This window comes from Macrobrachium nipponense, chromosome 1, assembly GCF_015104395.2.
Source record: "Macrobrachium nipponense isolate FS-2020 chromosome 1, ASM1510439v2, whole genome shotgun sequence".
NCBI classification, from domain to species: Eukaryota; Metazoa; Arthropoda; class Malacostraca; order Decapoda; family Palaemonidae; genus Macrobrachium; species Macrobrachium nipponense.
In genome coordinates this window covers 53,977,041-53,995,252 of record NC_087200.1, presented here as the reverse complement: position 1 = coordinate 53,995,252, position 18,212 = coordinate 53,977,041, and the positions used below count along the sequence as shown (strand labels likewise).

General features: G+C 35.3%; 1 protein-coding gene across 1 annotated transcript in view; it reads left to right on the top strand.

Moving 5' to 3' along the window:
• LOC135219308 (UBX domain-containing protein 6-like) overlaps positions 1–18,212 on the top strand; it is a 159,713-nt gene that overhangs the window by 52,081 nt on the left and 89,420 nt on the right. Inside the window, exon 2 of the mRNA XM_064255967.1 lies at positions 7,538–7,681. The gene's annotated coding sequence lies outside the window, so the exon portion shown is untranslated. The remainder of the gene's footprint in view (positions 1–7,537; positions 7,682–18,212) is intronic.

Genomic DNA, 18,212 nt, shown 5'->3' with positions numbered 1-18,212 from the left:
CCAGATGAAACTGTAAACTAGATCATAAGAGGTTTTTTCTTGTACTAGTTTATATCCTATCAGATGCTTGACTGAAATGACTACATTCTTGGGGGGGTATACTAGTAGTTCACCCTGGACTTCTGCCCCTTGGTTAACAGGCAGTTACAGTTCAGTTGTTGAAGCTCAGCCGGATTGCGCAAGCTCCCCGAAAAGGGTTGTACAATTTGTGACATTTGATCAATTCCATTAGAAAATTATGAGTAACATCAAAGGTGTCCTTGCCACAAAATGCAATATATAAGGGATATGATACACGATTCCAAAAAAGAAATTAGGTTATTCCCCTACACTCTAAGGTGTAAAAATACTTTATCATGTAATCATGACCCTTGGTGACTACTTCATGTGTATGGTGTTCTGAGTTCAGCTTTGGTGTTTAAAGTTTTTTTCAGGAATGGCTTTGGTTGCTGTTGCCACTCTGTGCAGCTCATTTGTCATGACCCTTCATCGATAACTGGATAGGACTCTTGGCTCAAAACAATAAACCTGTTTTATTTGTAGAAGCCTTATTCTCCAAGTATGATTCACTGCTCACTCAGTTGTTGAAATTCTTGCATTGCTTATATCCAATTCCTTTTTGTGAGTGCTACCAGTTCAGAGAATGTTTAGTACTCAGATTTCTTTTATTTGATGTATCTGGTTCTAATTCCTAGGGACATCATTTTTCCAAGACTTATGGGGTGCGTTTGTTTGGTCACCTATGGCTGTTCTAAATGCCTTGGTTACCTCCATGCCCTCTTAGGTTTTGTACTCCAGTTGCTGGTCTGTCTTGAGTTGGCCTCCCATTGCCTTTAGATTGTAAGTCACTGGTAGACAGTATGTGTAAGAGATAGAAAAACTCAAGAAAAGGATTGTGAACAAAGATGTTGGGAAATGTAATTAATGGGTATTTAAGAAAATAATAAAATGATAAGCTATTATTGCTTAACAGAAGCTTTTTGAGGTTTCAAGAATATCACTATGTTCATTGGAGTATTCATAATCATCCGTCCAGTTATTCAATGTTATTACTAAGAAGTGATTAGCAATCCTGTTAACCCTTTAACGCCGAAGGGGTATAATAAAAATCGTCTCCCGTATGCCGAGGGGGTCTCGGAGTGAGCGCCGAAGCGGAAAAAATATTTTTTTCAAAAAATCACAGCGCGCTTAGTTTTCAAGATTAAGAGTTCATTTTTGGCTCCTTTTGTTGCATACTGCCTGAAGGTTAGTATGCAACCATCAGAAATGAAAAAAATATCATATATAAATGATGCGATATATGATAGTGCGAAAACAAAATTTCATATATAATTGTATTCAAATCGCGCTGTGAGCAAAACGGTTAAAGCTAACAAGTTCATTTTTTGTTGTTGTTATTTTACACCAAATTGTGATAATTTTGGTATATAACACATTGTAAAACGATCAAAGCAACACAGAGATAATATTATCACAAAATGATGCATGAATTGTAATGCGCGGACGTAAAAATTTTTTTTTCAAAAGTTCACCATAAATCTAAATATTGTTCTAGAGACTTTCAATTTGTTTCAAAATGAAGATAAATGATTGAATATTACTATACTGTAAGAGTTTTAGCTTACAATTGCAGTTTTCGACCATTTCGGTTGAGTTAAAGTTGACCGAATGTTGAATTTTTTTATTTTTTTTTATATGCAAATATTTTGAAAATAAGAAAAGTTACAACCTTCAATTATTTTTTGTTGTATTCTACATGAAATTGCACACATTTTTATATATAAAATTCTATGAAACGCCTAATATGAAATGGAGCAAATATAACAAGAATGCGACGTATGCATTTCGAAGATTTGTGGCCGAGAATCCGCGCACGGAGGGAAGGAAAGTTTTTTTTTAAATTCACCATAAATCTAAATATTGTGCTAGAGACTTTGAATTTGTTTGAAAATGAAGATAAATGACTCAATATTACTAGACTGTAAGAGTTTTAGCTTACAATTGCATTTTTCGACCATTTCAGTAGAGTCAAATTTGACCGAATGCGGTTTTATTTCTATTTATCGTGATTTATATGCAAATATTTCAAAAATGAGAAAGGCCACAACCTTCAATTATTTGTTTTGTATTCTACATGAAATTGCACACATTTTCATCTATAAAACTTTATGTAACGGCTAATTTAAAATGGTGCAAACATTACAACAATCGGACAAAAATATTTCTGATTTTTTCGGAAGAGTTACTGTGCGGACGTAAGGAAATTTTTTTTTTTTTTCACAAATTCACCATAAATCGAAATATTGTGCTAGAGACTTCCAATTTTGCAAAATGAAGGTAAATGATTGAATATTACTAGAATATAAGAGTTTTAGCTTACAATTGCGTTGACCAAAGGTTGAAATTTTGGCACATCGTTATTATATGAAAATATTTCAAAACTGATAAAAGCTACAACCATGGGTTGTTTTTAGTTGTATTGTGCATGAAATTGTGCACATTTCCATATATAAAACTTTATGTAGCGGCTAATTGAAAATGGTGCAAACATTATGACAATCGCACGAAAAAATTTATGATTTTTTCTGAAGAGTTACCGCGAGGACGTAAGGAAAAAGTTTTTTTCATAAATTCACCATAAATCGAAATATTCTGCTAGAGACTTCCAATTTATTGCAAAATGAAGGTAAATGATTGAATATTACTAGAATATAAGAGTTTTAGCGCACAATTGCGTTTTTCGACCATTTCGGTAGAGTCAAAGTTGACTGAAGGTTGAAATTTTGGCACTTATCGTTATTTATTTGAAAATATTTCAAAACTGATAAAAGCTACAATCATGAGTATTTTTTGTTGTATTCTACATGAAATTGCGCACATTTTCATATATAATACGCCATGTAACGGCTAATTTAAAATGGTGCAAAAATTATGTCAAAGTGACAAAATAATTTCTGAGACGTGTCACTGATACTTTTTAGTGTGATAAGAAAGAAATACGTCCAATCGGTGTTAAAGGGTTAAGTAATCCCCCCTCAACCTGGGACCACCTTGATGTGCTGAGGGGGTTCTTGAACCCCAGGAATTTGTTCCTGGGTTCGAGTCCAAGAGTCCCATATATCATAATATTTCTTTGGATTAATGTTTGTGGAATTTTCCACTTTTTCAAAACATTTATTGGACCTGATAAATAAGGAAAGATATCATAGCTGGGACTGGGTTTATATCCGAAGCTAAATAGTGGAAACTGTGGTAGGACAATCAACTACCCGATAATGTTCAGACCTAAGGGATATCAGTTCGATATCTCAAAGGTGGAACTATTCTTCAGGGCTGGACCATGGATTCCAGGGAGTTCTGGTTCTGGGGATAGGACTCTGCATAACATGATTAGGGTGGGGATGATTGTATTCTTGTAATACTCTCAGTCCTACCAAGCAGGTTTAGCTTATACTTGGGCCACACTTATCGTGTTGTGCCATCCCCTGTGGGGTAGGGTAGGGCCGGGGACATTTGGGAGTCAGTTCTCACTTGTGTCATTAGTGAAAGAATAAACTCCATGAAAGGCTGATGATATTTTTTTAAGGTTTTCAGGTAGTTTTTTTTTTCTTTTTTTTTCTCTCCCTTTCTAATCTTTATGGGATATATAAATAAAGATTTCAGTACCCCTGGACCTTCTGATGGTAGGTTAGTACAGTCGTTGCACAGTTGACGACTGCTGGAACCCCCTCCTCTAACCACCCTTGCTTAGTTGTAGATGACACTAGCGCATCAAAGAACCCCCATCCTGCTTCAAGTAAAGTATCAGAACACCCGCCAGGGTGCAATAACATTAAAATTGAAAAAAGTAAAAACTCTTGGTAGATTCCAATGTTGTAACATTGGAACCATACATGGCAAAAGATAACTAAATTGGAGGTGAATAACCCTCCCAACCCCCAAACACTGGCATCCCACATAAAGGAGGCCCCCCCAAAGAGGAAAAGAAATTTCTGACGGGACCCTACACTGGTGCATTACAGAACTGGTCAAGATTTCTGATCCTTAAAGCAGAACTTAAAATTCCAACTACTATGTAGTTGAAAACAAATTATTGAACCTGTATCCATCCCAAGTAAAACAGTCCACTGCCTTTTTGAACAAAAAAGAAATGAATGGGATAAAATACTAAATTATGTGCAAGGCACAGTCATCTTACCTAACATTGAGGGTGAAGTTTTACCTCCAAGACACTTACTACTTAACTTCCTTAAACTAATGTATAATAATATCTATGATCTAGAAGTTTATTCAATTCCAAGCAGAAGGGATAAGAATAAACAAATTAAAATTGCAAAAGTAAAAATTACTGGCCAAAGTCTTCTACCTAAAATTAAAATTCTTGGGCAGAAGTATGCCCATTTATACCAAAACCACTTCAGTTCACAGAGTGCTCAAAATTTGGCCACACATACAAAAAATGTCATAAGGCAATATGTGCAGTCTGCTTATCTGAAGAGCATACTACCAATTGGAATTGTAGTCCTTCAAAGTGTGCCAATTGTGGGTTAGCTCATCATACTAGATCTAAAGAGTGTTCCTTTTACCAATAAAATACAGAGCTTAAACTGTTAATGACTGGAACAGGAATGACAGCTAAAGAAGCTAGTCTGGAGTTAAAAGTAAGGGGGTCATTGATCCATCCAAAAATTCCTCTTTCACAACTGCAGTTCAAAACCTGAAACTTCACCAACATAATATCAAGCAGCAGAATAATAAAGATATGCATCATATCCAACATGCTAATAGTACCAACATCCAAAATAAGTACAGCATTCTATCCACTGCTGCTGCTATTAACATTGAAGATTGTGATAGCTTTGCAATGGGAACTCCAATTGAAGAAGAATCAAATAACTCCAACCCCCAGAATGACAAAAAGAAAAGAATCCTGGAGAGAAGTGCAGTCAATTCAAAGAAACCCTACCTGCATCAAGTGAGGATTCATGACAGGATTTCATTTGAGATGATACAAAAACTGGTCCCTGTAGACAAATCATATTTACTAAAATCTTATAACAGAATTTGGCTGAAGCATGTTTTTCCTGACAAGTGGAAACATGCCATTATTATCCCTATAAAAAACCAGGAAAAGATGCAAGTAATCCATCTAATTACAGACCAATATCTCTCACAAGCTATTTATGTAAAGTTTTAGAAAAAAATGGTGAATGCATAACTAACATGTTATCAGCAAGGAATCCATACTAACCAACACAATCAGGTTCAATAACTGGTCAGTCAACCCTAGTGTCCTAACATATCTAGAGGAGCATATCAGGAAGGGGGTTTGATCAGAAAAAATTGACAGTAGCTGTCTGTTTTGATATATAGAGAAAGCATATGACACAACGTGGAGATTTAACATCATGCAAAAACTTCACTTGGGTTGTAGGGTCACCTGCCAATTTTCATTAAAAACTTTCTTATGGATAGAACTTTCTAGATAAAAGTAGAAAATTCTTATTCAGAATACTTTAATTTAGAAGAAGGAATTCTTCAGGGCAGTGTCCTGAGTTGTAATTTGTTTGCCTTAGCAATTAATGACATCACTGTACAATTACCAATTGGAGTTAAAAATAGCTTATACGTTGATGACTTTGCCATAGACTACACAAGTAGCTCCCTTAGACATGCCCGAAGAGTTATCAATACTGCCATCACTAATATAAGTAAATGTGCAAATTCAGTTCAATTTCATTTTTCAACCAATAAAACAAAAGTCATTGTTTTCTATAAAGAGAAAAGGTGGCTAAAAGACCAAGAAATCAAACTCCATCTATATAACACTGAAATTAAGTTCTGTGCGAATGTTAAGTACTTAGGAATAATGTTTGATCAACATTTAAATGGGAAAGCACACATCAAGTATATTAAAGCCAATGACATAAAAGCCCTTGCCCTATTAAAGAAACTATCTCACTCTACATGGGGAGCAGGATGTGACACCATGCTAATGTTATATAGGACATCAGTTTTATCTGTAATAGACTACTGCTGTCCCATATATTCTTCAGCATCTGAAGCAACATTAAAAACTCTTGATGCATTGCATCATGAAAGAATATGCTTATGTACTGGTGCATTTAGATCATCCCCAACAAATTCCCTTTTAGCAGAGGCAGGCATACTACGTTTGAGACATCACCGCAACTTAACACTACATTAAGGCCTTTCCCTACAAGCAGGATCATCATCTGTAGGTACCTGCATCCTGATTTATAATCCCTAGGATTGAACATCATGGTGCCAGCTCCTTCCCAAAAAGAGCCAAATACTTAATGAACTCTTATAACACCAATTTTCCATCCAACAATAAAAGACCCACCACCTTGGACTCTGAAACGTATAAAAATATGCACCACTGTCTTATCCTCTTAAACGAAATATGACTAATACAGAGTGTACTGCCAACATGCCCTAGAGCACATCTGAAGAAAGGAAAACCAATTCATGATATATACAGATGGCTCGAAAAAACATTACTGGAGTAGGAGGTTCAGATTTCTCGAATAATAAATTAATCAAAATAGGCCTTTGACATCATCTGTGTTCATGCAGAACTCTCAGCCTTATGAGCAGCACTTGACAATATCTGAAAGGCAAGCAATCTCTTCAATAATTTTCAGCAACTTGCATACTGCCATTGATGCTATAAAAAAGTAAAAATCTTCAAATCAACTTGTCAAAGAAATTCAAATAAAAATCCACCTACTTCTTCAATCTGGATTGTCAATAAAAATCTGTTGGATTCTGGCACATGTAGGAATTGAAGGGAATGAAAATGCAGATTCTGCAGCTAAACTAGCATGCACTATTACCCCAACAATTTCATATGCCCCCGTATCAGACTGGATATATTAGAGATTTGACAGATACTATCCAGTCTGATACAGGGGCATATGAAATTGTTGGGGGTAATAGTGCATGCTAGTTTAGCTGCAGAATCTGCATTTTCATTCCCTTCAATTCCTACATGTGCCAGAATCCAACAGATTTTTATACAATCCAGTGCCAATATCAAACAACCTGAAAACTATAAAATCTGAGGTATACCCATGGGTTTCATCATCTCAAAAAGCAAGATCTAAAGAAGTAATATTAGCAAGACTCCACATAGGTCATACTAGATTTTCTCATGGTCATCTAATGACAACCCCACATTCTGACCCAATGAAATGTAATGGATGCCAAGTTCCCATGACTGTCCAGCACTTGCTCGTTGAATGCCTAAGTTGGATTCAACAGAGGTGCGCATTTATTTTAGAGGTCCAACAATGTCAGGAATTCTTGCTGAAGGCAGGGATTTCTCACTTAAAATTATCATGATCCTAAGGAAAGTCGTTTTTTTTAAAGTTAGGTTTTTTTTTAGGCTCATAGGTCTGGTTAAACTAATCTTTTATCCTATCCTAGCCTGTTTATTAAGGGTGAGGTTTGTGTAAGCCTTGACAAATTGATGGTGAGAGTGCTACGATATTTATGTATTTTTTTCCCACAGTCTTACAGCATCCAATTGGTATCAGTCAAGGCCATCTCAGCAGTTGCCAAAACAGAGATACCGGCCAACTCATGATGCCCAGGTTGCAGGAGCAGCAGCCTTGGCTAGGTTGGAGCAGCAGGTTAAGAAGACAGATGTTGATTGGTGAGTTATTGCATGGTTAATCTTTCTGAATCTTTGGATATTTTGAAATTTTTAGTTTATAATTTTCTTTCAAATTCCATTTTCTTTTACAAATTGTGGTTTTGAATTAGTTGTGGCTTTATTTATATTTGTCATAAATCAATGTTTTTAAAATCTTTCAACTGAGATTGAAATTTCACTAAAGTCTTTTATCAGACTTAATTGTCTTTTGACAGTTCAGATCAAAACCATCATGTTATACTTTGTTGGATGTGGCTTCCTGAATATTGGATTGAAAATTATTATTAGAGCATATTTATCATATTATATTTTCTTTCTTTACTGTGTTTTATTTAGTGAAAAAATAACTGGTTTTGAATGTGTATATGTAACTTTCAATTGCTTTATTAGTAAGTGCATTTTTGTTGTGTAATTATACATCCTTTTAATAAAAGAAAATTGTTTGTTAACCATTTTCATAAGTACTTGAAAAATTCAGACCATTGCACTACCATATGCCATATGTTTTGGGAACTTCAAGGGTTGAGTGTCTACAAGTACATACTAAAGAGAAGAATTTTGGATTAGTGGAGGGTAGGAGCTACCTCTTGGTAAGAATAGAGCTCACATTCTCTTGCCCATATCATTGGTCCTCTTTGGGTCATAATACTATGTTGGATTCTTCCTTTTATTATTTATTTAGGGATAGGTTGACTAAGGCACCAGCCATGCTCAGTAAATATACTGTTTTATGTTTGAGCATCTCTTTGTATAGTTATTTTCCTTTGCCTACACATACACTGAATTGTGTGGCTTATTCCTTACAGACTCCCTTCTTTCCTCATGCTTCTGACAATACTGATACTGTACTTCTCGTTCTCATATGTAGGGTGAAGAGAGTCTTTGCCATGGCAAGCAGCTCTTCCAGGAGAATTCCACCCAAAAATCAAACCATTGTTCTCTAGTCTTAAAGAGTGCCAGAGCTTCTGTAACATTGCATTCCACTGTCTTGAATTAGAGTTCTCTTGCCTGAGGTTACATTCATTCAAACTTTTCAGTCAGTTTTCTCTTCCCCTTGATTGTTTTGAATGGTTTGTCGGGCAGGATGCCTGGTGGTTTATCAAGAGGTTGTCTTATAATCTCATCTGTACCTTCATCTTTGTTCTTTATTTTCAAAACTATAGTCCTTCATTCAGTTGAAGTGAATATTGTGGAGGGTACCATTGCTTTCATGGTATGTTGGCTTTGCCATGTTGAACAGTTTCTCACAATATTTTATTATCATTCACATCTGTTCTGATTATCATTTGAATACATATTTATGTTCATAATGTTATTGTTTTCATTTTTGTTAAGTTTGTTTTTGGCATTGAAATATTTTTATAGATTTTTATTCTTACACAGGCTGGAAGTGTTCAGCATAATCATTGACCCATGCATGCTAAACCTCACAAGTGATATGTGGTCTATTGTAGAAATTTGTGGATTATAAGATAATATTACAGTGGCCTTCAGAGTGTGATATTGTATTATGAACACAAACTTTAGTTTCTGAAATATGGTACTTGTCCAGGCCTCTCAATCCTAGCTTCAAAAAACCATTATGTCGTAAACATAATGTCATTCCTGTAGTAAGGGGGATGGCTGTATATATTAGGAATGAGTACCCAGCTTCCCATAAGACCTATATGAATGTGGTTGATGTGCAATCCTATGGAGGAGTGATAACAGTGACTTAAATTAGACAACGAGAGAGAGAGAGAGTGGCAGTAGTGTGTTACGAGAGCCATAGGAAGTAAGGAAGTCTGTGAAGTCATAGAGTTGGCTTGGCAGCGGTCTTATCCATTGATGGTCTGTTGATGTGGGATTTGATTGATTTTGATGTTGTAAAATTGGTGTGCATGTGTCTGTCTGGTTGTGGTGAAGTTAAAGAGGTTGGTTGTGTATTTCGGTGTCTGTGAGTTGGCGGATGGGGACAGTGTTGGTGTTGGTGGTTTGTTGTACTGGATTGAGTTGTTGTATGGTTGTCGTATTTGTTGGGTTGTTAAGTTGTTGTATGGTTGTAGTTCTCGGTTGGTTGTTTTGTTTGTGATTCTAGGCAGTGGTTGTGTCTCGCCTAGCCTAGCCTAACCCTGAGTATCTAGAGCCTGAGGTGAGTACATGTGTTTGTGTTTTGTGTGTTCTGTGTTCGTTTAACCAATTGTCCTGTGGGTAAAAAGTAACGTAAAGGGAAAAGTGTGGCTGTGGGAAATTTTGTCAGCCGGTACAAAAAACTAACTGTGGGAATCTTGCTTGCTTTTTTTTACTTAGTTTTGATTCTGCCACAATCCAAGTTGCAATGGTTTGTGATTGGCATAACTTTTGTGTCCACATATTGCAGTCCAGACTTGGTTGATACTGTAAATGACTATTGATCACAGTGGCCAAGAAATAGGTAAATAGAAAGTCCTCTAAATGCTCACATAGGGACTGTTGGATTCTTTGTGTCCTACTGATTGCTATGGCAGTGGTGGATTTAAGGCAGGGCCACCCGGTGACATGGATATAAATAATTGAACATTGTTTTCTTTTGATAAATCATTATTAGCAGCAAAGATTTGCTTTTTTAATTATTATTTGAACAAAACTGTACAACAACAAAAACAGCATCAACTACTACTACTACTACTACTGTGTGTATATAGTATGTGTGTGTACATACATTCAGAAATATTTATGTAGAGTATGTATCATCTGTGTTACGTACAGTCCGGTCCCGAATTATGGGTGTTCGAATTGTGCGATTCCCCTTTTATGCGGTCGCTAGTTCTCAAAAATAGATTTTCTGTATCTGCGAAGCTGTTCAAAATCTGCGAGTCATGCACTGCAAAATGTATAAAACCTATTGTCTTTTCAAGTATTTTAGGTGGGAGTGGGGGGGTGGCGTTCACTGGTATCTGAGAGAAGGAGGGGGGATGCTTGGAGGAAAATAACTATTATTCCACCAAGGGGGAATGTAAGAGAAAGGTGTCCTGCTCAGCCATTAGATAAGATGGAAGGCTCTGCCTCACACATTTGTGACGACATAGAGCAGCGTGCATGAATGATTGGTCTAGGTTAACTTGTTTTGACTAACTTTTGGCATTTGATCATTAAAGAGAGAGAGAGAGAGAGAGAGAGAATTTTGAATTTTCATAAGTTTTTTTATCGTAGAATAAATTTATATGAAAACGATTACATAGTGCCCATGCCAGACAAAGAAGCTGAAACAGGCGCTCATAACCAAGTTTGTTAGGCCTAACGGGAGTGAAGACACACATGATCCGCTAGTCCCTGAAACCTCAAATGGTTCACAAAGCCTTCCTTCAGCAGAACTTCACGGAGGATGAGATAGAGGAGTTTGAAGGTTTTTTGGCAGAGGATATGTACTGTATCGTACAGTACACTTGCACCCATTGGTGGCGTTATTTACATGTGGGAGTTTGCACCTTCCTGTGTGTAATTTTAAACTTTTTCAAGTTATTAAAACCTTTTTAATATTTTATTTATCCATAAGAACAATTTCATATCAGAAAAAATTACAGTATAGTACATAGAGAGTATTGAAAATAGGTAGTATACAAAAGTTTGACTGGGTAAGTTGCCGTTTGCCTCAGCCCTAATGGAATTATTCCCATAAGGTATGTGTTTCGAAATATGCGAATTTCCAATTCTGCGAGGCTGTGGATCGACCAAATTCTCGCATAAATGGGGACCGTACTGTATTATATATGATAATCCTAAGTGCCCCCAATGAAGATTTCTAGATCCGTCACTGTGCTATGGCCTAAAAGCTTATGACTTGGCTTTGAAATCTGATTGTGAGGAATTTTAAGGCCATGCACAAGTATTTACTGTTTACTCTGGAGTTTTATCCAGCACTGTGGTTCCTTTAGTTGGGATGGGACTGCTGATCATTCCTTAGTTTCTTTAATGATTGAAGCTGAGCAAGCTCCCTGAAGTGTTGTAGTCTTGAAAATGTATATTAAATCTCAAGCAGACTGGAGAGGAATTAATGAGTAGTCTCTCACTTTTGAAGTTGTCACTGTTCGATAAGAAAGGTGATATGATTGTTTCTTTAAATGGTACTTTTGTAAATACAGGCAGCCCTTGGTTAACAGTAGTATCATTTAACGGCTATCCGGTTTTATGGCGCTTGTCTAGCGACGCTTTTAACTGGATTTTTGGTGCTGATCTCTGGTTAGCAGCACTGATATCCGGTTAACAGCGCCAATTTCTATTTAAAAGCAGCACCAGTCTCTCCGGCACCTTTATTCGGTTAGCGGCGCCATTAAGCAGGTTTTTAGTGCTGTTATTGCTGATTTTCGGTTAGCAGCATCGGCTGGGAACGGAACCCCCCTGCTGTTAACCGAGGGCTGCCTGTATGTGAATTCCTTACTTGTTAAATTTTTTTTTATATAAAGCAAAGTCTGTTTCGGTTACAATTGTAGACACGTACATACTTGGATTAGCAAGAGGCTTAGAATCTTTCGAAAAATGCTAGATTGGTTTTCTGTGGAATAATTATACCCAGCTAAGATCTGTGAGTAAGGGAATTTTTTCTTCAGCTCAAAATGAATAGATCTTGAACATGAAAGAAACAATTTCTCTTACAACTCAGGAACATAGATAGTGGGCTATTTTCAAATTTGTGAATTTTGGTACAGACTCAGTCCTGTATTCCTCACTCCGTGCAATTGGAGCTTCAAAAATTCAAGGGAAGGTGCCATGCATTACTACCCTAATACAGTTCAACTTGTATTGTAATTGTTATACAGTAGGGCCTCGTTAATCACGGGGATAGGGCCCAGAACCCCCCGTGATAAGTAAATACCTGTGTTTCCTCCTGGCCCCACCCCCCCCCCCCCCCCCCCCCCCCCCCCTGAAAATTGCTTTTAAAACCGCCTACTTTAATAAATTAACCCACCCAAGACCACTATTTCAATGTTTATAACTGCCTACTTTAGTTCAAGCACCAAATATTTCTTCAACTATCACCTTAAACTAAATTCAAGACAGTTTCAAAGTTATTCTTTCCTATCTTCAATTTCCCCTGCATCAGATCAGCAAACAAAATTATAATTACCTAACAATTCCTTCCTGTTTTCATGATTTGGCTGCTGCACCAAACTAAAAGTACATAGTATATCTATTTCGTGAATGAACATATTTATGATAAAAAAACATGATTTACTGTAATGATTACAGCACCCAACTATAATATTAATGTATAAACAGCAAAATACAGCAATAAAAATCTAGTTTTGTCTTTTGTTTACGTTTAGAATCAGCTGATGGATGTTTATTACCGAAATAATTATTTTGGAAAACAATTTAGTTGCTAAAAGAAACAAATTTATTAATGGGATTATTATTATTATTATTAACTTTGTACATAATAGTTTATGATATTATGATACAGAAATTCATATTCATAGTTAGAGAGGCAAGGTTGAGCGAGAGAGAGAGGAGAAGGAGAGAGAGGAGGAAGAGAGAGAGAGCAGCTTGTGACGAGAGTAACTTGAATAGCTTGAGATAGCAGCTTAGGACGAGAGTAGCTTGAGAGAGCAGCTTGGGCCTATAGTATTGTTGACTATCTTAGCTCGAGAATAACAATGAAATTTGGATTTTAAATATCTTATGATGATAAGAAATGAAACATGGATAGTGAATGATATTATGATACAGTAATTCATATTTCATTGATAGAGAGAGAGAGAGAGAGAGAGAGCAGCTTGTGACGAGAGTAGCTTGAGATAGCAGCTTAGGACGAGAATAGCTTGAGAGAGCAGCTTGGGACGAGTACTGTTGACTATCTTAGCTCGAGAATAACAATGAAATTTGTATTTTAAATATTTTATGATGATAAGAAATGAAACATGGATAGTGATAAGATATTCTCTTATACTGTTATGTGATAATCATTCAGTCAACTATAAAAGTTGTATTGAAGCACAGTTTCGTAAATCACAGAAAGAATAAAAATATGGCAACATATTTTTATTCTTTCGGAGACCATATTGTTCTTTATTACAATAATAATAGATCAGTATTATAGTTTTTTTCTGTAAGTGATGAGAGAAGAGAGAAGAGAGAGAGAGAGAGAGAGAGGAGAGAAGAGAGAGAGAGAGATTTTTTGCTATTTACATTCATAGTATTTGAAAATTTGTGAATGAGTTTTATTCTAAAAATGCATTTAGTCATGAAAAGAAGAAGAAAACAGTAATCAGCGAATCTTGCTCTATAATAAAATTCGTGATTTCGTTAATTTTCCGGAATATACGTAGCATTTGGGCTTCACAAAAAAGTAAGTAAAGTGATTTATGACAGAGTTTAGAGGATACTTACGTAAAAATACATCGGTACTTTGTAGAACGGTGACGTCACGGTGGTCATATGTATTTTTTTCGTGAATGAATATACATTATGATAAAAAACAAAAATAGTTACTTGTATGCTTAGAGAACCATATTGTCATATTAATGTAATCACATCAAAATGAAGGTAATCATTGTTCATTGTATACTGTAAACATGTAAAGTGTATTTTTGTCTTTTGAAAAATGGATTCACCAAGGAATTATTCCTTGAAAAGGCTTTTTATATGAAGATATGCAATAATATATAAGATTTGCATTTTATTATGAATATATGACAATAATATATAAGGTAAAAATGGTTTTATTACATTTACACTTCGTCGCCGATTGCAAACAACATACGATAATCTATTCGTTTGTATGACTGCAGTGTTCAGAGAAGTTGATTACGTTATACCAAACAATAATGAAGTTCGAATTGAAAATTTATGTTTCCTAAATGTTATTTACTACTGCTATTAAACTACTACTATTATTTCTAAAAGGTTAAGAATGACAAAGGTGCTATGAAGTGTAACTCAATGTTTACATTTCTGCTGGCCGCTCAACTACAAGTTGATGTCAATGACGTGGAATTATTCCATGAATAGGCTGATATATTATGAAGATATGCCAATAATATATAAGGTGAGAATGGTTTTATTACCTTTATTGTCAGTTAATATCTTAATGTGAATCTGTTCATGCAGTTTGTCGGTTATCGGAACCGGACGAGGCTTAGCCTACCACCAGACAAGCCCGCGATGCTGTTTGATTCATACCAGGATATATAGACTGAGAAGTGGTCCAAGGAAAAACCCACGTGAATTAACTGAATCCGTGATTGCTGATACGCGACTAAGCGAGGCCCCACTGTATATGTTTTCTGGCTAAAAATGTATTTTAAATGTAACTAGTGTTCAGACCTTTAAACAAGCTTTATTATGTAGTTGAGCACTTACAGTGCTTACATGAGCTCACCTTTGTGTATCTTTTGTGTATATATATATATATATATATATAAATATATATAATATATATTATATATATATATATATATATATATATATTATATATATATATATATATATATATATTATATATATATATATATATATATGTATGTATGTATGTATGTATGTATATGTATGTATATGTATGTATATATATGTATATATATGTATAGGTATGTATATATAGTATATATATATATATATATATATATATATATATATATATATATATATATATATATATATATAGATATGTCATAAATAAACCACTAAATAACTTTCCCCTTCACTGCTGGGGGTGTGGGGGATTTCCAGGTCATATGGGCAGATGCTTTTACTTTTGGTATGTTCCTGACATTAAATTTTTGTAGCATGCTTGGATATTAGCCGCCAGAGGAATAGGAAGTGATGGATGGTTTGAAGAGTGAGCCGTTAGTATCATGGTCTTTGTTTGGATGAATTCGTAATCACTTACCTGCCAAAGCTTGGGACTGTGCACTGATACTGGAGGTACATCGTAAAGTAAGGCTTAAAGTGGAAGAAACTTACTAAAGTGATGCTTTCATGTAGAAACACATGATGATTGTAATGTCAGTCTTTGCTTGGATGTGATAGCTGAGGGCAACTCATGGAGAAATTCTGAAGGATTTCCGAACGGTATTAACAGCGAATAGCATAATACTTGGAAGCTGTTCGTTTTCCCTGTAGTCAGTCCTTTATGTATACTACTTATTAGTTTAATTTTGCCCAGTTTGGCTTGGAATGATCCGATCTCCCAGTGGTGGTTTTTGCATAAATGAGTATGTTTTCATTTGACACTTCCGGATATGAAAGTGATGGTGATCTTTCTGGTGATATTAGTAAGCTGGAAAAATTTGGAAAAATAAACAAGATTACAGGAGAATTTTACTTCTTGAAATGTAAAACTTGCAATGGTCCTCTGTTTGGTCATATAGGTACAGATGATGTTTGTGTAAGAAAGACAAGAGCTAAGAAATTCAAGGGTTAGGAAGCAAAGATTTTGATGGGTCACTTCAGAAATGACCTGTTTCAAGCTCAAGATGCTCACAATGGATACTAGAGTATCTCAAACTTACTGTGATGTGTGTGATGTGAATATCGGAACCAGTTTGGGTTACATTATGAATATGGAGTCAACTCACAAGACAAAGGTTGGTGATTCTTGAGTCAGTGGCTCAGTGGAAAATGTTGGCTATGGGTCTGATTTGACAAAAGTGGTGACACAACAAACCAAGATTTTGTCAAAGCTTTTAGATGGCACTTCGTAAACAAAATCTTTTCCAGATACGAAGACTCAGATTACAAAAGCCAAACTACCACTGATTTGGGTTGGACAAACTTTTGAAAGATTTAAGGTTGAAATTGAAGATTGGGGCACTAATAACAAAGATAGTGAGTATAGTAAATATAATGAATTAATTGAAAGCTTGAAGAAGAATGAGAGAGTTAAGTAGTACGTGATTACAGTTGTAATAGATCGTACAGTTAACAGTTCTTTGAAAACCGTTCACAATGTCTTAGAGGTTCTGGCAGAGAAATATGCAAAAACTAAGACGGAAAAGTATTATAAAATTATAAAGAAAGTTCTTGCCTTTTCAACTGACAAATCAGAGTTGCGAGAAATTTCTAGATAAGTTTGAAAGTTTGATGGCAGAAATATCTAGGGAAAAGATAAATACTTGTCTTAATTATGTAATGAGTTTGTTAATGATAAAGGCAGCTTATGAAGGAGGAAAAATAACCGGATGAAAAGACTCACTTCAAGGAAGTTATTGAAGATGGGTTGGAAAGGAAACCTGTTGATGAAGAAAATGTTGCTCATAAATTGAAAATGGAATTTAAAAAGCTAAAAATAGAAAACAATAGAGATTCGATGGCAGTTCAATCTTTTGACGGCTCTTCTACGTTTTAAACGGATAATAGAAGTCGTTACCAGAATTGGAAAGAGTTTAAAGAATCTCCAAACTCCAACAGATATAGGAGATCCACTTCGAATCCTGGATATTGGAGAACAGAGTCTGGTAACTATAGGAGAGGACCTTCCAGAATGCAATGTAAATCATCTTCAAGAACGCCTTTAAGACCATTTTCAAAAACACGTAACAATTCTCCAGGAAGATTCGATAGATCACCTAACTTTAAATTGCAACCAGATGAGAAAGTTAATAAAAGATTAAAAAATCTTGAACGAAGCTGTAAGAAGCTTATGAAAGAAATGAATGAATTAAAGAAATTGATAAAGAATGCAAATAATGTCAGATTTGTGTCTGAAGAAAACAAGGAGATATTGATTGGTGGTACTATGGACGTGCACTTCACAAAAGAATTTGAAGAAGTGGAAGCTATGATTGTTGACACTGGGCGTCCAAAAACTCTAGTTGAAAATGAATGGTTAAACAGATATCTGTTCAAATAACATAATGAAAGAGGATTTGCAAAGTAAGTCTTGTTCTCAGGATTTTAGATTTGGAGATGGACTGGTTTTTCACAGCACAGAAATAATTAGTCTTCCAGTTTCACGAAAAGAAAAAGATACTGAAGGTGGTTTTGTGAAAATGTTGGTGGATGCATATGTGATTAATGCCAAGAATATACCTTTTTTGTTTGGGAAAAACACCATAAAGGAATAGAATGTAGATATAATGCATAATAATGTCATGGTCATTAATTTACGCAAGTCAAGAAGATTTCAATTATATGAGACTGATGGAGGACATCAGGATTTACAATTATATAGATGTGGCACGTGGACAACAGACGAAACGGTTTTCTTTATAAAAAAGGAAAAAGAAGTACAAAGTTATAGAAAAGTAAAGAAAATCCATGAGGTAACCAATCATAAAGGAGAAGAACAGTTAATTTGGGCGTATAGAAATGCTAATTTACTGGATGATGAAATCAGGAAAATTATAAAAAGAGTTGTAATGAACTGCAAAGTTTGTCAAAAATTTAAAAGATCTTTGGGAAGGCCAAAAGTAGCAATTCTAAAAGCAACTGATTTTAAGGGGTGCGGTGATAGCTGATTTTCAAGAAATTGTCAATTTTTAGTTATTGGTGTATTTGAATTCTTTAATGTCTAAATAAACATGTCCTGAAGTATTATTGAAAAAAAATGTACATATTTGTTCAGTGCATCTACTGG